This window comes from Aotus nancymaae, unplaced genomic scaffold, assembly GCF_030222135.1.
Source record: "Aotus nancymaae isolate 86718 unplaced genomic scaffold, 86718_ANA_hifiasm-v0.15.2.pri h1tg000040l, whole genome shotgun sequence".
Classification (NCBI taxonomy): domain Eukaryota; kingdom Metazoa; phylum Chordata; class Mammalia; order Primates; family Aotidae; genus Aotus; species Aotus nancymaae.
In genome coordinates this window covers 76,338,027-76,364,018 of record NW_026988454.1, presented here as the reverse complement: position 1 = coordinate 76,364,018, position 25,992 = coordinate 76,338,027, and the positions used below count along the sequence as shown (strand labels likewise).

The 25,992-nt window shown below is 39.6% G+C and overlaps 1 long non-coding RNA gene across 2 annotated transcripts; it reads left to right on the top strand.

Annotated features, from left to right (window-relative positions):
• Window positions 1-178: 178 nt before the first annotated feature.
• Window positions 179-24,780, top strand: LOC105711430 (uncharacterized). Of its 2 annotated transcripts, XR_001106005.2 has the most exons (4): window positions 179-437; window positions 1,587-1,642; window positions 16,764-17,002; window positions 19,133-24,780. It is a non-coding gene; the product is annotated as an uncharacterized LOC105711430 (long non-coding RNA). The 2 variants fall into 2 exon arrangements; XR_001106004.2 differs by lacking the exons at window positions 179-437; window positions 1,587-1,642 and adding an exon at window positions 14,757-14,980.
• Window positions 24,781-25,992: the final 1,212 nt, after the last annotated feature.

Here is a 25,992-nt window from a genome sequence, read left to right as displayed (position 1 = left end):
AATATATAAGATGGCACTTACAGTTTCTAATCTGTTTTTCACAAATCTGTTTATATGATATAATTATGCAAGGGCATCGGACCTGAACAGTGGTTGCATCTATGTGCTGGTCAGCACAGCTGTTCTGTGCCCCCGTGTGTGCATCCGGCATAGGGCTTATGTGAATGACAAACATTTAGATGATTGGTTTCTCCTTTTTCCCCAGATGCTCCCTAAGTAGATCTCCCACAGTACCACACACCAAGGAGCTAATTTCTCTGCCTTTCAGTTGTCAGGTGTGTGTGGAAACCCAGTGCTTCATGCCCCAACTTGAACTGGGCGTTTGGTGATTTTGCAGAAGGATGAAAACATGGAGGTGTACTGTGTTTGTTCCAGCTTCACTTCAGCACCCTCTGGATTTACAGCCCTGCCCAGTTCTTGTCAACATTCATGCTTCTGTTGGTAAATTTCCTCGGTCCTAAATTTTCTAAAGCTGGGAAGGATGGAGTTAGGGAGGTGGGTTGGGATATAGGTGTCTTAAGATTGGTGGGTGGGCCATTGTGTAGAGAAGGAACCCATGCTCCCAGACCTGATGACCAACTTATGCTAATGAAAGCAGATGCTGAATCGGAATGCTTATTTATTAATTTATGATAACCATAAGTGGGTTATTTGCAGGAGAGCCTACTTCATTCTGGAGAGAGCTAAGTGAACACTAAAAGTTCTTTTCTCTGACATTTTCCTTTTTCAAATTCAGTGACAGAGAAAATGTTTATCTTTATGTCTAGTCTCACTTCTCACATGCTGCCTCACCTGTGAGTTCACTGCCATCATAGACAGTATTATTTATCTTGAAATAATGTTAAATTTTAGGAAAAGTTACAAGAGTAATACACAGAACTACCATATCTCTTTCACCCAGATATCCCAGTTGTTAATATTTTAACATATTTGTTCTCTCTTTTTCTCTCTGGATGCCTGCATAAATATCTAATATAAACACCCATTACCATTATTCTCTTTCTGAATAATTTGAAAGTCAGTTGTCAACAATGATGCTCCATCAGCCGCTAAATGCATCAGTGCATATTTTCAAAAGGCATGATGCTGCATAACCGCCACACAACATCCAAATCAGAACGTTAGCATCAGTATAACATCACCACCCCTCCAGAGACCCTATTCAAATTTCACCAACTGCACCAACAATATCTTTTTCCTTTCTGGAGCAAGGTTTGAGTAGGATCATGGGTTACAGTTGTCCTATCTCATTAGTCTCCTTGAGTATGGAAAGCTTCCCCCTGACATCTCCTTGGCCCAGGGAAACATCAGGGGAAGGGGCAGGAAGAGGTAAAGGAAGCACAACTGCACTTTTTTGACTATTACTGGATTCAAAGTGTTTTACTAAATTTATTGAGCTGTCCACTTCAGGTTTTTGCAATCTATGTTGGCAAGTTATGTCTCAATTTTTAAAAACAGAAATATTCAAGTGAAAACAAATGTTTGTACTTAGTTGATACCTAAGAAAGCATCCCACATGCATGAAGATCACTCACCTGATAAGGATTTTGCTTATATTGTTCTTTCTACCTCTTTTCTTCCCCCAGCAAACTCCTACTCATTTTGCTGTCAGCTAAGTGAAGCTTTCCTCAACACTACACAGGTTAGATCCTCTTTATGGTTTCTGTGTACCTAAATCCTTTGGAGCAATTATTATAATTATATCCACTCCCTCTTTTTAAAAATTTACTTTTTAAATTATGGTAAAGTCCACATAACATAATATCATCTTAATCATTTTTAAATGTACAGTTCAGGAATGTTGAGTATATTCACATTATTGTGCAACCAACCTCCAGAATGCCCTTCATCTTGCAAAACGGAAACTCTATACCTATGGAACAACTCCCCAACCCCTGAAAACCACTTTGAAACTTCTTATATCGATGAATTTGATTACTCTAGGTATCAATTTCTTCACATCATCACCAATACTTTTTATTTTATGAATTTTTTTTTTATGTTGGTTTTTTTTTTTTTTTTTTTTTTTTTGAGACAGAGTCTTGCTCTGTCACCCAGGCTAGAGTGCAGTGGTGTGATCTTGGCTCACTGCAACCTCTGCCTTCTAGGTTCTTGCAATTCTCCTGCCTCAGCCTCCCAAGTAGCTGGGACTACAGGCACACACTGCCATGCCCAGTTAATTTCCTTTTGTACTTTAGTAGAGACAGAATTTCACCATGTTGCCCATGCTGGTCTTGAACTTCTGAGCTCAGGCAATCTGCCCACCTCGGCCTTCCAAAGTGCTGGGATTACAGGCGTGAGCCACCACACCCAGTCAGGTTTTTTTTTAGTAGTTGCCATCCTAATGGGTGTAAGGTGGTATCTCATTGTGGTTTTGATTTGCATTTCCTTAATGATTAGTGATATTGAGCATTTTTTGTGTGTGCTTGCTGGACTGTTGTGTATCTTCTTTGGAGAAATGTCCATTACAGTCCTTTGCCTTCTGTCTATCTATCTATCTATCTATCTATCTATCTATCTATCTATCTATGAATGAATGACAAGGTCTCACTCTGTTGCCCAGACTGGAATGCAGTGGCACAATTACAGCTTACTACAGCCTCAAACTTCTGGGCTTGAGTGATTCTCCTGCCTCTTCCTCCCAAGTAGCTTGAACTACAGGTGCACACCATGACACCTGGCTAATTTTTTTAATGTTTTTGTAGAGACAGGGTCTCATTTGTTGCCCAGGCTGCTCTTGAATTCCTAGCCTCAAGCAATCCACCCTCCTTGGCCTCTCAAAGTACTGGTATTACAGGCATGAGCCACTGTGCTCAGCTTGCCCATTTATTGATTGGGTTGTGTTATTGTTGAGTTGTAGGAGTTTTTCATATATTCTGAATATGAACCCCTTATCAGTTAGATAGTTTGCAAATATTTTCTGTCATTTTTTAGATTTCCTTTTTACTGTATTGATTGTGTCCTTTGATGGATAGTTTTAAATCTTGATGTAGCCTAATTTGACTGTTTTTACTTTTGTTGCCTGTGTTTTTGGTGTTGTATCCAATAAATAATTGTCAAATTCAATGTTAAAGAGTTTTCTCCCTGTATTTTCTTCTAAGAGTTTGATAGTTTTAGCTCTTATGTTTAGGTCTTTGATCCATTTTTGACTTAATTTTTGTATATTGTATTAGGTAAAGGTCTGTTTCTATTCATTTGCATGTGGATATCCAGTTTTTCCAGCATTGTTGTAAAGTCTCTCCTTTCCCTATTGAACAGTCTTGACAACCTTGTCAAAGATCATTTGACCATATATGTGAGAGGTTTATTCTAGGTTCTCTTGTATATATGTCTATCTTTCTGCTAGTACAATGCTGCTTTGATTATCATGGTTTTATATTAAGTTTTGAAATCAGTAAGTGTGAGACCTTCAAATTTGTCCCTTTTCAAGGTTGTGTTGACTATTCAAGGTCCCTTGAGATTCCATATGAATTAGGATGGATTTTTCTATTTCTGCAAAAAATACCATTGGGATTTCCATAGGAAATGCATTAAGTCTATAGATAATCTTGGATAGTATTGCTATTTTAATAATATTAAGTGTTTGAATTCATGATCATGAGATATCTTTCCATTTATTTTGTGTTTAATTTCTTTCAGTAATACTTCATAATTTTTAAGTAAGCAAGTCTTTTGCTTCCTTGGTTAAGCTTATTCCCAAATATTTTATTCTTCTATTGGTATTATAAGTGGAATTGTTTTCTTAAATTTCCTTTTTGAATTGTTCATTCATTTCCCCTTTTTCAAGTGGATTCACTGTTCATTTTTTATCTTTTTCTCTGGGCCATAAGCTTCAGAATGGAAGAAACAGTGTCTGGTTTTGCTCAAAGCTGGACCCCAAGTTCTTTGCATAGCACTTGTCAATGAATATGTGCTCAATAAACACTTGTTAAATTTGTCTAATAGTATTAGGTTAGCTTAGTAGACCCACTGTCTATTCTTATATGATACCTAATATTTCTTTGGTGCTTAATATTGGGATACCTAATATTAAATGATACCTAATATTTATTGGATGCTTACAATATATAAAGTGTCTATGCTTGTGTTAGTTTGTTTTGCATAACAACTCAGTGAGGCAGACATAGAGTTAAGAGTTTGAGTTCTGGAGTCAGACTTTCTGAGTTTGAGTTATTTATTCTCTCTGTGCCTCAGAGTCCTGTAATAAGGGATTTCTAAAATGCATACCTCTTTGGCTTGTCTTGAAGATTAATTAAAATATTGTATGTCAGATCCTTAGGACATAGTAAGTGCTTAGTGAATACTAATAATTATTATCTCAACTTTTCAAATGTGGAATCAAGATGTAAAGAGGATAAGCTGTCCTCAATGACACTCAGGCAGTCTAGAACTTGTAAGTGCTTAAGCCCTGCACTCAAGTGTACACCATTCTCTTCTACAGCTGAGACCAGGTGAGGAAACTCACAAGGCGTTCAGAGATAAAATGTTTGGAGAGTCTGCAAGAAATGGAACCTCCATTTCATGGCAGACCAGAGTGTGCAAGGTCGTACTGATTTTGCCAGCCCCTTTTATTCTTCAGAAACTCCTTGAAACTTCTAGCAGGGAGTCAGGGGGTTCTGAGAGGCAATCTGACTCTACAAACTAGATGTTTTCTCTCGGTAGATCAAATTCTGTCTGTAGATCTGCCAGACAGCCAGCATGGCTCAGGTCTAGAGGTGGATGGGGAAGGAGGGTTGGCTTCTGGCATTATTCTGGGCCAGAAGAGGAGCTTGGTGTCTAACTCATCCTCCGTCTTCTCATGGACATCACCATCAGCACAGACACACCCACCTTCACCTTGGTCCTATTCTCAGTGCTAGGACTTTGGAGAAACGGAAGGGGTCCTGCCTTTGAGAAAAGTCTAGGACCTTGTCCCAGAGTCCCAAGTTCAGTGGAAAGCATGATCATTCCAGTAGTCACATTAGCAGCAGGTTCATGTAACATCAATGGCTAATGTGTTGAACATTCATTATTCTTAGTGATTTACCTCCAATATTTTATTTTATCTCTGGGTGACCACCTCATTCCAGTTTTCCTAGAACTTTCCCAGCTTTAGTACTGAAAGTCCCACATCTCAAGAAACACTTTAGTCCAGGGCAATCCAGGAGGGTTGGTCACCCCAAGCACCCTGGGAAGTAGGAAACTTGACAGAGAGGTGCGAAATGATTTTCTAATGACATACCCCCATCAAGTAGCAGAGGCAGGTTTTGAACTCATGAATTCTGGCTCCAGGGCCTGTTCTCCTGACCAATATGCAAGGCTGCCTAAGCCAGTATAAGCTGCCTCTGCCAGCAAATGCTTGGGTTTGGTTCAGACACCAAGTAGATGGCAAATAGCACTGGTGGCTGTGGGGGAAATGGTAAATTGTACAATATGAAAGTTCCCAAAATTAAAAATGGAAACTTGTACTTTGTTGCTGACAAAATGCCAAAGATTGCTTTCTAGACTTGACTGGCTATCAGATTTGCTGTCTCGTTTGATTCTAATATTGGTGATGACTTTAATTTTGGTGAGCACAAGATCGGGAAATATGGACCAGATTGGCATGGTGGGTAGGTAGCTTCAAGGAGGAGTGGTGCAAGGCAGGATTCTGGCTCTCCTTGAAGGGCTTTCATATCCTCCACCTACTCTATCATCTCTGTGGAACCACTTAGCAGCCACCATATCTAGTCTTGGTTTGCTTCTTTTCTTCTACTTCCTAAGCAGTTCTTCTCTGCTGCATTTCTGTATCCTTTTCTCCTCCTCTCTCCCACTCCTAGAAGCATTAACAGAAGACTGGCAGAAGAAGCCATTTCCTTAGGAGAGAGATGCCCGCAAGTGAGTGAGCAGATGTTCTGGGGCATATTAGAGGTCAGGGCTGGCCAGCACCACTGTGGAGCAGCATGGGCCGTGTTATCGAGAAACATGAACAAGGGCTAGAACGGCAGTCGTTCCAGACTGTCTCCAAACGAGACAGTCGTTCCACAGTCAGACCAGAGGTGAGCAGCCTGGCACATGCCAGCTCGAGAAGAGTGTAAACCCATTAGTTACCAGAACAGGCCAAAGGAGGGAAGTGGGAGAGGCACAGAGCAGGAGAAGGACAAGTGTGCTAGTCACACACGCAAACACCAGCAACTTGGCTATTTGCTGGAGATCAAAGAAACGATGGTGTTATTTGTACTTGGATCTTTTAGTTTTGTTGTTTAATTAGATTGTTTTTCTGTTGCAAGAGACCTTTTCAAGGCACTGTGAGAAAGGGGTCAGGGGAGTAATTGTAAGGAAACATATGGATTCAGTTTGAAACTAGAATTTCAAAGCTGTCAGGTTCTTCTCTCAAGAGTTATGGGGTCCTACTTTTCTCTGAGCATCTCTCCATTCTTTGCACTCCTGACCAGCTTTCTCTGTTTGCTTTGGAAGTCATGACATGAATCTCAGCCCCATCAGCTGAGCATCTGGGTAAGTCTCTGGGAGTAATTTGTGTATGCATCCATTGTATTACTAGTCTCTACTTGCCAAGTGGCAGAACCTCAGCTCTACCCCAACTCAGTGGGGGATTGGGGAGGTGGCTCTGTTAGCTTCTGCAGCTCTGACATGACTGTTCTGGCTGCCGTTCCAGCCCTCGTTCATGTTTCTCGATAGCATGGCCCATGCTGCTCCACAGTGGTGCTGGCCAGCCCTGACCTCTAATATGCCCCAGGACAGCTGCTCACTCACTTGCAGGCATCTCTCTCCTAAGGAAATGGCTTCTTCTGCTAATCCTCTTTGGTATAGGTGATGTGGGGATGATAATTCCCATAGGAAGCATGGGAAGCACAGTAGAGACACACTCTAGTGTGTTTATCCAAACCTTACTAATTCAGAGTTTTGTAGGGTGGTTTGCTATGTTTTTGTGTGTGTGTGTGAGTTCTTTTGGTTGGATGACACCACTCCTCTCTGGGGGCAGAGATTGTGAAGGAAAGTATGGATTTCAGATGGAACCTCAGACTGTATTCAAAGCCATTCTTAACACCCAAACCCTTCTTCTAGTCCACCCTACTGGATTTTTCCATTGTTTTGGGGTTTTTTCTTCCAGGGGTTCTGAAGCTGCTCCATGCAGCTTAGCCCCTGTCACTCCCCTTCTCTCCTCTGGCCTGTCAAACAGAAATGCTGGTGTGTGCAAACCCAGGAAAACTGAGGAATGTCACCAGATTCTTATTGCATGGCCCTTGCATATTCTGTGAATGTACAGAGGATCTCTAGGGCTTCTTCCACTTCACATACAAGCCAATCTGAGCATTGGCTTGGGGTCCAGCCATGACATCCCTTTCTGTCCATAATTTCTGTTTTCTAAAACTTTTAGAAACAAATCTGGCCCCTTTTAAAGATCTGACTCTTCATGACAATTCTATACCTGTCTTTTTAGCTTCAGCTCCTATTTTCTTATTTACTAGATCTTTCTCAGTTCAAATATGTAAGAGAAAAAATCCAATTGGCACCATTTATGATTTAACACAGGGCAGGCATAGATTGACTGCCTTTGCCCAACCCTGGCCCAATCAACTTACCAGCTTGAGGTGGGTGGTGAGAGGGGAGGGGTGTCCCAGGGAACAAATCCTGGTCACCCAGGCCTTCACCTTCGGCACCTGCTGTGTGTAGGATACTGTTTCTTTAGAGGCACTATTGGTGGGTAAACACAATGATTGATACCTCAAATACATTCATACTTCAAGAATAAGCTGTTTTCTGAAATATCAACATGTGGACCCTCCTCCCATTAAAATTTCTAACCGTAGTGTGCTTTATTGTTTCATTTTAGATATGAAAAGTGATATAGAGTAGGAGTGTTTGGGAGACATTTTGTGTTGTCTTCTATGTTTTCGTTGCTTAGATGATTCCCATGTAGATTTCTGCACCATCAGATTTCACACAGATATGGAATGATTCACAGCTTAGAAGAATACTGCTGTGTCCTTTTCTGCTGCCTTTCATAATAAGACTTCAATTGCTTTTAAAACACTAACGAAATCTCATTAACATTATCTCCCACATGTTAATAGGAAAAACAGGTCTGTAGAACAGTGACATTTTATGATTAAAAATACATTTATTTAAATGGTTGAGTTGCCTCGATTTGAATATTGCCCACTGCTTCCATAATAATAGCAGAAGTTTTTCACAGATGCTTTTTAATGGATAACCCCTGCTATATCTCCACTAGCAGCATAAAACCTTGAATAATGTGCCTTGATTTGATATGTGCTAATTGCTTATCAGAAATTACTCAGTTGCAGCCTATCACTGCTGAAAATTACTTCCAAGAAGAAAACTGGGCACTTTTGAAAGGTGCATTAATGTCACTAGGTCACTAGTGTCACATTTAGCATTCTAAAACCGTAGCTGTAATGGTCTGACAGAGTCAGCGCTCATCCAAAGACATGTTATGTTCACTCAAAGAAGAAGGCACAAAGAGAATCTGGCCCTTAATGTGGAATCGAATCCAATAAAAATTGCTTCAATCTATTATAAGTTTATTAAAAATCAGAAAAAGCAGTTGCTGTTCCCCAGTTGAAGAGACACACTCTATTGTGTCTATCCAAACCTCACTAATTGAGTTTTGTGCTGTGTATATGTGTGTGTAGTAGGAATGTATGTGTGTATGTTTCAGTGCTCTTGCTTTTGATCTCCAATAAATAAGGTTATGCTTTGTATCCAACTCTGTGGTATACTGGTGCCGTATTTTGCCTTGAACAATCTCAAAATGTTCAGATAATTAGTTCTATTTAGGATTGCAGTAATCCACCGGGAACCTAGGGTGGGTGCAGTTTGGTGACTGAGAGGGTAGAAGTAGTGTAGTAGTCATGCATACTTCTCAAAGCTCTAATGTGGTAGGGATGCATAGAGTGGGCAGAGAAACCAGGACTGCTGCCTACACAGATGCCTGCCTGTGAAGTAGGAGGTAAGGAAACCACAATGGCCCCTCCACTGGCTTGAGTAGAGGCACAGGGCTGGGGTGGATGGCAGTGGGCAAGGAGCACCACAAGGTCAAGGGACAGGTTTAGGGGAAATGAAACATTGAGTCCCTGCCATGAGGACAAGTGGGCTGGGATGTTTCATATTTTCCCTCCAAGCCACCATTCTTACAGTCGCCATTTGCCTTGTGTAACTGCCAAGTCCAGGGGCCCTGACACTCTCTCAGCTTGATTTACCTCTTTGCTGGTCTCATACTCAAGCTGGTTCTTACCATGTGAAGGGAAAGCTGGTCACCAGCAGCTCCAGCTCCTTGCTGCAGGTCCTTATGCTCCACATCTCTGGGGAGTGACAACAATACTTCCTTTTCTAGGGTTCATATGCACTCCTCTGGTGGGTCTTAGTGTGGTTCTGCTGGGTCATGTGCTTATGCCATGGACCTGCCCATTAAAGAAAAAGAGATAGAAACTATGATGGGCACATTTCCAACTTGAGGGACAGAGGGGTGCTGGGCAGATAAAAGCAGCCAATTTCCACTAGAGTTTCCTTCACACATCTATTATAAACTGGGATGGGTCTTATTCTAAGATGAACAGTATTTTTGTGAAAGGCCTTCTTAAAGAAGAGCAGGTCTTTATTTCTTTGAATAGCCCAGGCACAGCCCCATATTCAATCTGCTCATGTCCAACCCAAGGCGATCCTATCTATCCCCTTCTGCCTGTTCTTTGCCACAATGTCATGCCACTTCTGTGAACATGAGCTGGTGTCTATGTGGCAGAGGATTTTGAATACCAGGAATGGTTGTTTGCTCTTAATTTCTTCATCAATAAGGAAGCATTGACAGTTTTTGAGAATGGGGTGATGAAGAAGGGGATATCGCATTTGATGTACAGCAGGCAGTTAGAAATACGGGTCTGAAACTCAGAATGGAAGTTCAAGCTGGAGAATAGCTGTGAACAGAGTGATAGCTGGAATAACAGAAATAATGAGGTAATATCCAAAAGACTATAGAGAAATAAGGGAAGAGTGAAGGGCATTCAGACACTCATTCTAGAAACCTAGGAGTCATCATTGGCTTCCTCCTCACTGCCCTATATTCCATCTTTCAGCCATACCTGACATTTCTGTCCTCAAATTCTATTCATAGAAACTGTCCACTGCTATCCATTTCCATCCAGGTTATAGAATTTTCTGTTCTTACTACTGTATGTGCAGTGGCTCCTAAATGATCTCTGCTTCCACTCTTACCTATGTCCAACCCATACCTAGCAGTAAAAAGATTTTCCTAACATATGAATGGTGTCATGTCACCTCTCTGTTCAAAGCCCCTACGTGGCCTCACACTGAGGTTAGAGTAAAGCGCAGGCATCATATCCTGGTCTATAAGGCTTTGTGTAACCTGGCTCTTGCCTTTCCCTCCAACCTTCAATCACTCTCCATTCATCACATCTAAATCACATGCAACAATTCATTTCTCAAACACATCAAGCACCCTACCAGTTCTGCTTTAAACTTCCTCATCAGCCCTAAGTCCACCTCTTCTCCTTACCTCCTGTCTCCCCAGTGCTGGATTCTACTCCCCATTCCCTCAATCTTTTCAATAACACAGAGTGTTTTTATGCCTGAGGAATTATCCTGCAAGCACAGATCCCTCTTTGGCCACCCCCACCCTCCCACCCCAGTAGTGCAGCAAGGAGCTGAGCAGAACAAGATCCAAGAGGAGAGGGAAGCCCCTAGCCATGAGGACCACAAAAATCACCATTCTTTACCATTTAAAAGGTGTTCTAGTTTTAAAGAATATAATGCTAAAAATTGAGTTTATTTAAAAAGATAAGGTATAAAGAGGATTCTTCACTTGACAAAAGGATTCATCTTGAGGTTTCTTAAAATATTGATTTTTTTCTAATATGCTCAAAGCTTGTGATTTTATTTTCCACAATTCAATTCACACAAGTTTTCACAGGTACACCAACTGCAGAAGATAAAGCGTGCTTGTATTATTCCTGTGTCGTAGATGGTAAAATTGAGGCTCAAAAGCTTCTTGAGAATGACAAGGACTATCCATAACAGAGTCAAGGTTTGAAACTAGAAAATTGTTAGCAGTGAATCTTTGCTTAAATCAAGGATTAGTTCTATTTTCCCAATAATTTTCTCTTTAAAATATGGAGTAAACCCCAGCTATTCTTTTCCAATGCCTGAAATAGACTTGAGTATAAACATCTTGATGATTTTTTTGTGTAACACCAGGTAGGGGATTCCCAGTTACTGGTTGTTTCATTCCTTAGAGTCCTGCTCAGCTGACTGTAATGGTTGTGCTGGGCTGCCTGCATGAAGGCTATTTTTGATAATACGTTTGTGTTTTATCCAATGAGCAACCAGGCAGAGAGGCAACACTGGGACAGTTAACTTACATTTTAGCATAATTGTGAAAAGTGAATAACAAGTTCTTTTTTTAAATAAAAAAGGAAATGAAATTAAAAACAAGACTTCAATTTAATCTAAGAGACTGGAAATGGCAAGCTTGCCCCTTGTGAATTTGGTTCCAGTTCACCGAGTATCAACTATCAAAGCAGCAGGGCAAATGAAGGAGAGAGTATCACTCAACCTCTAAACTTGCATTTGTGGGTTTCATCTGGGCTCCATGTTATTTTAAAGGGTTTTTATGTTAACAGACTTCTGCTTAAATTAATAAAGTTTTTTGTAGATATGGACCTATTTGATGCTACTCAAACAGCACATGATTGCCACAGAGGTAATTTATAGGGGGAAAATCCCAAATACTTAAGCATTTAGATAAGTATATACAAGTAAAGTCAAGATCTAGATCCAAACCCTGTGTAAACACAACTACATCATATTTTGATTTGGGAGGGAAAATTAAGGCTAGTGCTTGCTCAAAGACACTTTCACATTAATACAGTCTAACTAGCTAGGCTGTTCTTTTCACCTTGTCTATCCTCCTGAGTGCACCAGGACAAGGGTGATAAAGCCTACTCAGGCAACTATTGTAAAGGAAATTGAAGCCCATGTAAATCCAGAGTTTATATTAACTACTAAGAGCTTAAGCATCAACAGTCAGTACCCACTTAGAAGCCTTTTAGCTACATGTACTGCATTTATTCAAAAACTAGAAGGGAAAAACACCAAATCACATTCTTTCAGCATGTAGAAATCATTTTTGGTGCTTAAAATGTGTTTAGTGGTACCATGGAAAAATAAAACGATATTTTGACCAAAACATTCAACTTTGCCTTTAAACAAACTTAAATAATTCCAAATAGAGACATATTTTTTCTTCAAAATATTCACACTTAATGGACAGAACAGGAAAAAAAATTGTTATTTAACCTAGACACTGGATCAGCATTTCATATATATTATTTGCTTGAACTTCAGAACTTCACATGGTAGGTTTTATTATCTCCCTTTTATAGATGAATAGATTAGAGCTCAGATAGGTTAAATATGCCTAACATCATACCGCTAATAAGTGGCCAGTTCTGTATTCAAATCCTGGCTTCTGTGATTTCACGCTGTTTCTGGAAATGGAGTTCCAGTCTTCTTGTGAGATAAATTACATTGCTTCATGTCCCAGGTCAGATCTTTATCTGTTAGTCTTTTATTTTTTATTTTAATTTTTATTTTTTTGAGACAGTCTTGCTTTGTCACCCAGACTGCAGTGCAGTGGTTTAAGCTCAGCTCACTGCAGCCTCTGCCTCCCAGTTCAAGCGATTCTCCTGCCTCGGCTTCTCGCGTAGCTGCGATTACGAGTGTGTACCGCCATGCCCAACTAATTTTTATATTTTTAGTGGAGATGGGGTTTCACCATGTTGGCCAGGTTGGTCTCAAACTCCTGGCCTCAAGTGATCCAACCACCTTGGCCTCCCAAAGTGCTGGGATTACAGGTGTGAGCCACCATGCCCGGCCTGTTTGTCTTCTTTTAAAAGGGTACTAATAATAATGGCCAACTCTGACATTTGACTTTACCCTAAAAATGGTCATATTGGATGGCTACACCATCATGTAGACATTGGGTTACGTTTTACTCCAACTTGGTCCTTTGCTCTGACCTCACATGGCCTCATTCATTTTATTTCAGAATCTGGTTCTATCCTATTCCTTTTTTCCTCTCTTGTTTAGTTTCTTACATACCACCTACAAAGATACAGCAGTTTTTCATTCATGAAAAGTTGCATGCATAGGGGATTATAAGTCTGTACTAAAAATACAAAAATTAGCCAGGCCTTGTGGTGGGTGTCTGTAATCCCAGCTACTCAGGAGGCTGAGGCAGGAGAATCATTTAAACCACTGCAGAGCAGCCTTGGTGACAGAGCAAGACTCTGTCTCAAAAAAAAAAAAAAAAAAAAAAAGGCCAAGCCTGGTGACCCACGCCTGTAATCCCAGCACTTTGGGAGGCCTAGGTGGGTGGATCACAAGGTCAGGAGTTCAAGACCAGCCTGGCCAAGATGGTGAAACCCCATATCCACTAAAAATACAAAAATTAGCTGGGCATGGTGGTAGGCACCTGTAATCCCAGCTACTTGGGGGACTGAGGCAGAGAATTGCTTGAACCCAGGAGGCAGAGGTTGCAGTGAGCTGAGATCGTGCCACTGTACTCCAGCCTGGGTGACAGAGAAAGACTCTATCTCAAAAATAAATGAATAAATTAAAAAATATGTATGTGTATATATATATATGACCAGTAAATCCAATGGTATTTTATTTTTATTTTAGAGACAGGGTCTTGCTGTGTTGCTCAGGCTGAAGCACAGTGGCATAATTATGGCTCATTGCACCCTTCAACTCATGGGGTCAAGTGATCCTCTCATCTCAGCCTCCCAAAATGCTGAGACTACAGGCATGAGCTAGTGCACTTGGCTCCATTGGGTTTTTACATGCTGAATGGGATGTTGCTATTTCAAAGCTTATGTAAATAATCTTTGTAAAGGTAAGAACACATTTGAAATGTGTTTCACTGTGTCCCACTTTATATTTCATACAGTCTGTTTTTCACAGCTTGTGTCTTTTTTTTTTCTTCTTAGAGTTGGGGTCTTGTTCTGTCACTCAGGCTGGAGTGCAGTAGTGTGATCATAGCTTACTGCAATGTTGAACTCCTGGGCTGAAGTGATTCTCCCACCTCAGGCTTCTGAGTAGCTAGAACTACAGGTGTGCACCACCATACCCAGCTAATTTTTTAAATTTTTTGTAGAGACAGGATCTGCGTGTATTGCCTAGACTGTTCACAAACTCCTGGCCTCAAGTGATCCTCCTGCTTCAGCCTGCTAAAGTGCTGAGATTACAGGCATGAGCCACCACACCTGTTTTATAGCTTGTGTTTTCTTAAATCCATGATGCGTTTAAAGAGAACATGTCTTGAACAGTGTAAACACCAAGTTATGAAGGCATCTCCCACCCAAACTGCACATCAAAACTCAGCATTATACCATTTTTGGACTGCTTTTCCCAGCCTATTAAATTTAAAACTATCTTTTTTTAAATGAATGTCTTGTAAAGACACTTCTGTTTTGAATTTTTAAAATTTGATTATCTTCAAGAAACAACTCCTCTATGAGGACCTTTTCGTTTGCTCACCAGTGGGTTGGAGTTCATTTTCACGGGAGAAGAAAGGTCCTAGCCAAAGCCTGATTTTTCATTTTCTGATTTGTCAACATATGGGATATTTACTTTTGAATGTGGAGTATTAAACATAATTTGCAAACTCTTTTACTTTTGTCCCTATGCCTTATTGTAGCTTTCATTCCACCAGTGGAAGATCTGTTGCTATTGTATACAATAGAGAAAGCAATGCTGCTGTTAGAGAATGATGTGCAAACCTCCAGTGCCAATGGAAAAGCATGTATTTTCTGAGAGTCAGGCTCTACATGTGAAGGGAGTCTGTTATGTTTCAGTGATGAGTCACATGGGATGTTACAGATGGTGCAGAGTGATGCTTCAAAGATGTGAAAAAAATACTAATGGATCCAAGATTGAAGGTTAACATAACAAGGTGACTGGGGTGAGTAGATGAGTCTGAGTGAAATATTTTAGGACAAAAATTGCCCCAACTTCTAATTGTACCGCTTAGTGTTAGATGATCTCAAGGAAGACTTATTGTCTTGTGCCAAATGGTTTATTTTATTAGGTAATGCTTAAGTCTTCAAGATTTGCACAGATGTCTGGGTAACAGTCTATGATAGAGAATCTATGAAGTTGCAACTAAGGCATCTGTTTTTGAAAAGCTCCCCTTAGTGATTTTCATGCTCTCCAAAGTCTGAGAATTGCTGCAATATTGGGTCAATACACCCTATGTAATTATTGTGGGAAAGTAAAATTTTAAGTCTTTGAATTTTAGAGTTCAAAAGAAATGTAGACATCATTTTTTCATGGGAAGAGCCTGAGGCTAGTGAAGAAGTGATTTGCACCCTGCCACCCAGTAACATAGCCATGAAGCGCAAGCTAGAAGAAAAGTGCTCTGATGGTCTGCTTAGCTTTTATTGCATGATTCAATACTCCCATCCTCCATCTCTAATTTAAAATCCAATTACATAATGTCTAGTTATATTTCTGTTTTCTACTGTATTTTATACATAAAACAAAAATTTAGAAAATATGTATGCAAAGAAAGTAAGTTACTATATTAGTATGCTTCTTTGAAGTCTTTTTGTGTTTTGTACATAGGTTTTTTTTACATAGTTATTGTAATTTATATCTAATTTTATATCTTGCTTAGATTTTTTTCACTTATACTATGGTAACCTTGGTTTTACAGTAACAGTAAGCTCTTACTAAAGGTGGTTTCATGTTGAAACTAAGTTTTATCAATGTTGTAAATGCTCAGTGGTTGCTAAGAGAAACTGATACTTCGTTCCCATAGGAACCATTGTTTTAAAATGAGAAATATAGAATCTCTAGCTTCAAAGGATAAAAACTTAGGTTTGGGATGGGAAATATTTTACGCTTCTTGGAAAAATGTGAAAATTACTATCCTCTGATTGGAACAGTATGGTCACGGGGTCACAATCTTCTGAATGGGTGAAAATGTTCAGGGTGGCTTTTCTCTGCTTCCCTTGTGTTGATGGTGATGCGTGGTTGATGCATGGTAGGAGAGTGAGGGAAGGTGACTCTACCTCCCCTTGGCCTCTCAGAGCAGAGACATCAGAAAAGGCAAGCTCACACTTTCCATTTCACATGGTAGTTTGGTTTTCTTATTAGAGAAGGGAACAAAGGGAAAGGATTTTTATACTAAGCTGCTCTGGAGCACTTAAGTACCAGCATACCTTTTCCATCCAGGTGTAGGCTGTTAACTTTAAATTAATGATTTTGAGTGAGTGAAAAAAAAAAATTCTGCTTAGTTCTGATCAGAAACCAAGAATCAGAATGAGGTAGAATTAATAACAACTGTGGTTGTAAATGCACTGATTGTCAAACTGGCAAACAGTTGCTGGATGGGCACTATTCCCTGAACTCCATGTTGGGTAGCATGTTTCTATATTGCCCACACCAGCAGGATAGACTGCTTTCCCTTCCCTATCTGACTTCTTTCCTCCACTGGTGTTCCCTATGTTTCGCAAAAAACTACTTGAAACCTAGTCATTGTCTCAGTCTGCTTTTGAGAGAACACAAACTCAGACAGATATTGAGAAGTCCAAAGAAAGGTTATGAAAATGACATCTATTGAACGTACTTCCAAAAGCATTGAAATAATCACTGGAGCAGGTGCATACAAACGTACTCACATAGTTGTGCGTTGATTGAGTTCATACTTTTGATGGATGCTATATTTTGCCCTGTCTCTCCAGGAATTAAGGTGTTATTACCCCCAGCTGTTGGGAGTGCTGCTAGCAGACAGCCCTCAGCAGGCAGTGCTGCATCAGGAGGAGCTTTGGCTGAAGAAAGCTGCTTCCCCCAAGGTCACACCTCTTTCCCAGTTTCCCCTGCTTTGAAGGACAGATTCAAGCAGGACTACAAAGACCCAGCCCTCAACTCACTCAGACAAATCTGAAGAGTCATCCATTTTCAGAACTTCCCATCAGGTTAGGTAAGGCATTCCATGGAGACTGCACCAAACCTTGACTTCACCCTCTGCCCAGGCCTGCTCCTTTGCCTTGTTCATTTGGTGATCTCAGGAGTATTCCCAAAGGGACCTCTGACACGCTAATCTCTAGCTCAATTGGTTTTCCCACAAATCCGTCCTGAGACAGTATGGATTGAGAACCTACTATGTGCTAGGCACTATTCTAGGTGATGAGGGAGAGAGTGGAGACCAAATAAGCTTTCTGTGCATCTGTTTTATTAGGAAGAAAATCACATTCTAGAGCAAAGATCAGCAAACTATTTTTTTCTGTAAAAGACAGTACATTTTTAGGCTTTGTGGGCAATGTGGTTCTCAGTCACAGCTACTTACATCTGCTACTGTTACACAAAAATAGCCTCAGAAATATATAAATGAGTAGACATGGTTGTGTTTCAATAAAACTTTACTTACAAAAATAACACGCAGGGCAGATTTGGCCCTTGGGTCATAATTTGCTGAATTCCATTCTAGAGGGGAGAAAACAAGGAAACAAATAAACAAGAAAACATCAGATAGTGATAAGTGCCATAAAAAATAAGTTAGGGTGATATGATAACAAAACACTATTATTGATTTTTTTTGTTTGTTTTGTTTTGTTTATTTGAGAAGAGAGTCTCACACTGTCACCCAGGCTGGAGGGCAGTGGTGCAATCTCAGCTCACTGCAACCTCCACATCCACAGGTTCAAGTGATTCTCACGCCTCAGCCTCCCAGTAGCTGGGACTACAGGTGTACACCATCACACCCAGCTAATTTTTTATATTTCTAGTAGAGATGGGTTTCACCATGTTGCCTAGGCTGGTCTCAAATTTTTGAGATCAAAGCAATCCACCTGCCTTGGCCTCCCAAAGTGATGAGATTACAGGTGTGAGTCACAACACTGGGACCTATTACTGATTTTTAATTTTTTTTTTTTGGGTAATGTAGCCACATGATTCAAAACCCAAAAGGATTGAAAAAGTATTCATTTGGAAATATATGTTCTGGTTCACTTTGACCCCCAATAGGATAATTTTATTTTTATACTTTTGTGTTTCATTTCAATGTTTCTTAATGCAAATATAAGCAATTATAAATATATATTCTTATCTAGCACCCCCTGCCCCACTTTTCTGCAAAGGTTATCATATAAGATATCCTGGTTCATACCTTACAGTTTCTCATTTAACATGTCCTGATGATCTTTCAATGTCAATAGAGATCGTTCCTACTTGTTTTTGTTTCTGTTTTTTTAATTTTTTTTTTTCTTGAGATGGAGTCTCACTATGTCACACAGGCTGGAGTGCATTGGCATCATCTCGGCTCACTGCAACCTCTGCCTCCCAGGTTCAAGCAATTCTCCTGCCTTAGCCTCCCCCGTAGCTGGGACTACAGGCACCTACCACCATGCCTGGCTAATTTTTATATTTTTAGTAGAGACAGGGTTTCACCATGTTGGTCAGGATGGTCTCGATCTCCTGATCTCGTGATCTGCCTGCCTCAGCCTCCTAAGGTGCTGGGATTACAAGCATGAGCTACCGCACCCAGCCTATACTTGCTTTTAAAATAGCTGAGTACGTGTATACCTATGAGATATTGCAGGTTTGGTTCCAGGCCATCTCAGTAAAGTGAATATCAAAATAAAGCGAGTCATGTAAATTTGTTTGTTTCCCAGTGCATATAAAAGTTATGTTTATACTAAACTATAGTTTATTAAGTGTGCCATAACATTATACATTTTAAAATGTACATACCTTACATAAAAAAGACTTTATTGCTCAAAAATGCCAACAATCATCTGAACTTTCAGTGAGTCAATCTTTTTTGCTGGTGGAAGGTCTTGGCTTGATGTTGATGGCTGCTGACTCATTAGGGTGGTGGTTGCTGAAGGCTGGGATGGCTGAGGCAACTTCTTAAAATCAGAAAATAATTAAGTGTGCTGCATCAATGGACTCTTTCTTTCATGAAAGATTTCTCTGTAGCATGCAATGCTGTTTGACAGCATTATACGCACAGTAAAACTTCTTTCAAAATTGTAGTCAATCCTCTTGAACCCTGCTACTGCTTTATCAACTAAGTTTATGTAATATTCTAACTCCTATGTTGTCATTTCAGCAACGTTCACAGCATCTTCATCAAGAATAGATTCATCTCAAGAAACCACCTTCCTTACTCATCCAGGAAAAGCAGCTCCTCATCTGTTCAAGCTTTATCATGAGATTACAGCAATTCTCTGACATCATCAGGCTTCACTTCGAATTCTAGTTCTCTTGCTATTTCTATCACATCTGCGGTTACTTCTTCTACTGCAGTATTGAACGCCTCAAAGTCATTCATGGGGTTTGGAATCAACTTCTTCCAATGCCTGTTAATGTTGATATTTTGACCTGCTCCCTTGACTTATGAATGCTTTTAATGGCATCTAGAATGATGAATTCTTTCCAGAAGGTTTTCAGTTTACATTGTCATGATCCATTAGAGGAATCACTATCTATGGCAGCTATAGCTTTACGAAATGTATTTCTTAAATAAGAAGTCTTGAAAGTTGAAATTACTCTTTGGTTCATGGACTTCAGAATAGATGATATGTCTGCAGGAATGAAAACAACATTAATCTCTTTGTACATCTTCATCAGAACTCTTGAGTGACTGGGTGCATTGTCAATAGTAATATTTTGAAAGAAATTTTGTTTTCTGAGTAGTAGGTTTCAATATTAGGTAAACCATGCTGTAAACAGATATGCTGTCATCCAGGCTTTGTTCTTCCATCTCAAGAGCACAGGCAAAGTAGATTTATCATCATTCTTAAGGGCCCTAGGATTTTTTAAATGGTAAATGAACATTGGCTTCAACTTCAAGTCATCAACGCATTAGATTCTAACCAGAGATTCAGCCTGTCCTTTTAAGCTTTGAATCCAGGCATTGACTTATCCTTTCTGGCTATGAAAGTCCTAGATGACATCTTCTTCCAATAGAAGGCTGTTTTGCCTACTTTGAAATTGTATTGTTTAGTGTAGCTACCTTCATCAATTATCTTAGCTAAATCTGGATAATTTGCTGTAGTTTCTACATCAGCACTTGCTGTTTCACTTTGCATTTTAAAAAATTGACTCATGGGCCGGGCTTACACCTGTAACCCCAGCACTTTGGGAGGCTGAAGCGGGTGGATCATGAGGTCAGGAGATCGAGACCATCCTGGCCAACATGGTGAAACCCTGTCTCTACTAAAAATATAAAAATTAGCTGGGCATGGTGACACACACCTGCAGTCCTAGCTACTTGGCCTGTAGTCCTAGCTACTTGGGTGGCTGAGGCAGGAGAATAGCTTGAACCTGGGAGGTGGAGGTTACAGTGAGCCGAGATCATGCACTGCACTCCATCTCAAAAAAACAAAATGACTCATAATAATTGTATGTATTTAGGGGCACATAGTGATGTTATCATATAATGTATAGTGATCAGGTCATTACCTTGCACTTTTATGTTATGGAGATGGCTTCTTTCCTTAAACCTCATGAACCAACCTCTGCTAGCTTCAGACTTTTATTTTGCAGCTTTCTCACCTCTCTCAGCTTTCACAGAATTGAAGAGAGTTAGGGCCTTGCTCTGGATTAGGCTTTGACTTAAAGGAATGTTGTGACTAGTTTGATCTTCTACCTAGACCACTAAAACTTTCATTCCAGATTTTGGATTTTGAATCCTCAACCAGTATGTATAATGCAAATATTCCAGGATCTGTAATAGTCAAAATTATGAAATATTTCTGGTCTCAAACATTTCAGATAAGGGGCACATAACCTGTATATAGAAAGAGACTTATTATAAGGAATTGGTTCATGTGATTATGGAGGCTAACCAGGCTCAAGTTCTGCTGGGCAAGTCTGCAACCTGGAGACCTATGAGAGCATTGCAATCTGGAGGCCAACAGGCTCAAGACCCAGGAAGAGCCAATATTTTAGTTCAAATCTGAAGGCAGGAAAAAAGCCAATGTCCCAATTTCAATGTCATCAGGCAGGAGGAATTCTTTCTTACTTGGGGGACAGTCAACCTTTTTGTTCTATTTAAGCCTACAACTGGTTGGATGAGGCCTGCACACATTAGGGCAGGTGGGCAGTCTGCTTTACTTAGCCTATGAATTTAAGTGTTAATCTCACCAAAAACACTTTCACAGTAACACCCATAACAATGTTTGTTCAAGTATCTGGATACCTTATGGCCTAGTCAAGTCAACACATCAAATTAATCCTTATACTTATTAATGGGCACTTGAGTAGTTTTCAAACTTTTGCTATTGCAAATAATACTAGAATGAATAACCTAATCTTACTTTTTGTTGTTGTTGTTGTTGTTTTGTTTGTTCGTTTTTTGAGACAGGGTCTCACTCCTGTCACCCAGGCTGGAGTGCAGTGGTCAGATCCTGGCTTACTGCAACTTTGACATCCCAGTCTCAGGTGATTCTCCTACCTCAGCCTCTTGAATAGTTGAGACTATAGGTGTCACCACACCTAGCTAACATTTTGTATTTTCAGTAGAGATGGGGTTTCACCATGTTGCCCAGGCTGGTCTCAAACTCCTGGGCTCAAGTGATCTGCCTACCTCAGCCTCCAAAAATGCTGGGATTACAGGCATGAGGTACTCCACCCATCTCTGCAATGAATAACCTAGTGCATACATCATTTCAAACATGTGTAGGTGTATCCATCTGGAGGAAAAATTCCCAGATGTGGGATTACTGGGTCATAGCAAATAACTTTGATAGGAATTGTCATATTGCTGTCCATGAGATTTATTCTAATTTGCAGTCCTGCCAGCATATGTAAGTGGTTATTTCCCCATAGCCCTGTTAACAGTTGCATTAATCAAACTTTGGGGAGTCTTTTGCCAATGTGATAGGTGAGAAATGGTGTCATGATGTAGCTTTCATTTGAATTGCTCTTTATTTAAGTTTGCACACCTTTTCATATGGTTGAGGACCATTTGCATTTCTTTGTGAATTTTCTTTTTTTTTTTTTGAGATGGAGTTTTGCTCTTGTTGCCCAGGCTGGAGTGAAATGGCAGGATCTCTGCTCACTGCAACCTTCGCCTCCCAGGTTCAAGTGATTCTCCTGCCTCAGCCTCTCCAGTAGCTGGGATTACAGGCACCCACCACCATGCCCAGCTAATTTTTTATATTTTTAGTAGAGACAAGGTTTCTACTGAAAGACCATGTTGGCCAGGCTGGTCTTGAACTCGTGACCTCAGGTGATCTGCTGGCCTCAGCCTCCCAAAGTGTTGAGATTACAGGCGTCAGCCACTGCACCCGGCCCGTGAATTTTCTATTCACATTTTTTGCTTAGTTTCTTTTGGGTTATTGGACTTCTTTCACTTTCTAAGACTCTAAGCATGAAGGACCTCAGCCCTTTGTGATATAAGTTGCAAATATTTTCTGAGTTTGTCGTTTCTGTTTTGTGCTTATGTTGCTTTTTTATGATTTGTATCAACCTTTTCTGTCATGGTTATTGAACTTTGAGCTATGATCAGAAAGGCCTTTGAGTGGCACTGCAGACAGGGTGCTCTGGGGAGATCAGCACACCTGACTCCTTGCTTATGTACTGGGGAAACATTTGTGGAAGAGAAGCTAACCACACTGAGGCAGCCCTGGTGGAAAACCAGAATGTACGTAGCTGAACTCAAATAAGAAAGAAAACTAAAAACAGATTTTTGATCTAATGTAATCATTAAAAGTGAGATAAAACAAATAATATAAAAAAATCACATATAATGAAGGTAATTATATTGATTCTGAACTTGAGACATATACATTCTTTAAGTGAAAAAGTTATATAGTTTGTTGTAATTCCTCCATCAGAACAGGAATGCATAGATTAAATATAGGTTTTGATAAATACAACTTGACTAATTTAAAATTGATTTAAAAATCTTGCTGTTTCATCTTCATAAATTGAAAAGTAGGTTTGCTTATACTGGGAGCTCTTTATGGTACTTGAATAGTGGTCTGACTACTTTTAGAAATGAATAATGGATTAAAAGTACATTCTGCAGCTTACATTAGTTACTTTTGTAATGCAAAATAGAAGCATGATAATGTACTATTCAGCATGATTTAATATGATTTATACATACACTACACGCATAAGTAATTCATTATGCCCTTCACAGTACATTTCCTGGGTACAGAAGCTCATGTTTACTAGTATTTCATCTCATAATCAGGATGTCTAATGGAGAGGGCCTGGGACCATGAGTGATGATCCCGCACTCCACTTTCCCCTGACTCATTCAATGACCTCAGGCAAGTATTTTTCTGGATCTGGGTAAAAGTAAAAGTGAGTATACAATACTTTATAGATCCCACCTAGAAGAAGGGGCTGTAGACTTTAGGATGTAAACAGCTTTGAAGTCTGGAGTTAAACCAACTTCACAGTATATTATTATTATTCCAAGGAATTATCCTACTTTGGAAATAACACTCTATGATGGTCATTTATAAAAGACAATAGTTCATTTCAGTGCATTTGGGAAGAAATCCTCTACTGCTTAATCAACAGCACCCTGTCACATACTGTATTTTTCTATTTGTAAAGTGTGGATTTACTGAAAAGCAAAGGTGATGGCCTTTGAAGTCAGCTGCCTTTAAAGCCAATTTCATTCAGTTTTTAGAACAAGCATGCATAGATTTCACTGAAGCTTTGAGTTGGAAGTAGGAAAGTAATTATAAGATGTAGATCTACCCCTAAGATTTGCAGGGCCCAGGGCAAGAGTACAAATGTAGGCCCACATACTATATGTTTAAATATTTAAATGGTATAGATCAAGCTAACAGACTGTTAAATAAAATATGTTCTATCCTCTTATTTTGACTAATATATCTTCATAATGACCTGGAAGGCCAGGTTTGAATTTTGGGTTTCTCTGAAGGTCCTGGAAAATTTTAAAATCACATTTCTGTCTTCTGTTTGTCTGGTGTTAGTATGATAGTGACCAGTATTAGTCCCTAGACCAGAATATGAACACACATACCCTTGAAGTATGTTTCAAACTTTGTACTTATTTATAATATGAAAATCATGTTTCTTTTTAAAATAATGCTGACTGTCTCTATGAAAATGAAATCATTAGAATAACTGAAATCTCTAAAATAGTGAGACTTGTACCTGTGATAAATGCTTTGACACAATTTGATTCCTTTGACGATCTACATTTTGACCTGGTCTATTTAAATTCTGATGGAAACATGATTTTCACATCAAACTTCTGTTATAAATTGTAGGATAAGTAAAATGCATGCAAGTTTTATGTACAAACTTATTATTATTATTTTTTGCCTGACACACAAATTATTTTTTTAAATTCAAAGAATCTTATTGGTCAAATAGATCTAATAATGGGGACGATATAATAGAAAAATTTATATCTTAGAGAATGCACCTTAAGCAGTTTATTTTATAGCTGATATTTTTATTTTTGCTTGGGTATACAATTCCTATTTGTCAAGACTCCACTTTCTTTGTTAAAATGTAAAATGCATATTGGGCAAATGCTCTAGGGCAATTTGCATAAAAAGTGATGACAAAGAGCAATTAGTACTTCATTATTATGCAGTGAAATGCTACTTTGCTCAAAAGTGACTGTAGTTTTCCCCCCAACCCCCTTGTAAATCTGGTACAGCATTGTTTTAAAAATAGTACTTAACAAACCTCTGTTTGTAAATCAATCTTTGACTTTCCACTAGCAGTCCAAGGGGGAAGAACCCACTAAATAAAGTTATTACCCCAGATCGTCATAATGAGAAACAATTCGTAACCAGAATTCTGTTAGATAAGACGAGTCAGAAGATTTTACTGTCTCATCAAATTAGATCCATAGCTTATTTTACCCCTTCGGATTAGCTTTGAAAGCAGACTCGATCACACACTGATAGCAACATCCCCCTCCTCCCAATACACATACTCTCTCACATGTGCACATTCAGAGGGTCATGCCACACACAGCTACACTACAGAGAACAAACAGTCCCCAGGTATCTCTAGTTAGGAAGGCTTGATTTTTGGGTACATATTTCATTACCATGAAATTCCTTTAGGGCCAAAAAGAATTGAGTCAAAGAAGCTATGCAGGCAGGCAGACTTTGTGAATCTTTGTCCCATTGCCTGTGTTATTAGGTGCTGCTCTCGCTAATTTGTCAGAAAATGCTCATTTTTGACTTCTTGTTTTGTTTTGTTAAATAAGTCTTATTGTCTGGGCGGGGTGGTTCACACCTGTAATCCCAACATTTGGGAAGCCGAGGCAGGTGGATCACCTGAGGTCAGGAGTTTGAGACCAGCCTGACTGATATGGTGAAACACATCTCTACTAAAAATACAAAAATTAGCTGGGCATGGTGGCGCATACCTGCAGTCCCAGCTACATAGGAGGCTGACACAAAATACTTGCTTGAACCTGGGAGGTAGAGGTTGCAGTAAGCCAAGATCATGCCACTGCACTCCAGCCTGGGTGACAGAGCCAGACTCCGTTTCAAACAAAACAAAACAAAACAAAAAACAAACAAGCAAACATATATCTATATCTATATCTATATCTATATCTATATATCTATATATATATATCTTGTTGAAACAACATATTATCTAAAATTTTGCAAGCCAAAATGTACTAGCACTGTGTGTGTGTGTGTGTGTGTGTGAGAGAGAGAGAGAGAGAGAGAGAGAGCGAGAGAGAGAGACAGACAAGACAGACAGACAGATAGACATAACCAAGTAATTGGATACTGGTAGGATGAAAAGGAAAACATGAAAAACTATCAAATCTTTGGAAATAACCCCATGAGGCTGGAGACAGACATGATTCTACTATTTTTCTTTGGAAGTTGCAGAGCAGGCTTGGTGGGGAAAAGGAGGATGGGGTGAAGGTGGGAGCTAGGTAAACACTGCCTTATTCTTGGTGCTTCTGCACCTAACTGTCTGTGGCCCAAGCCA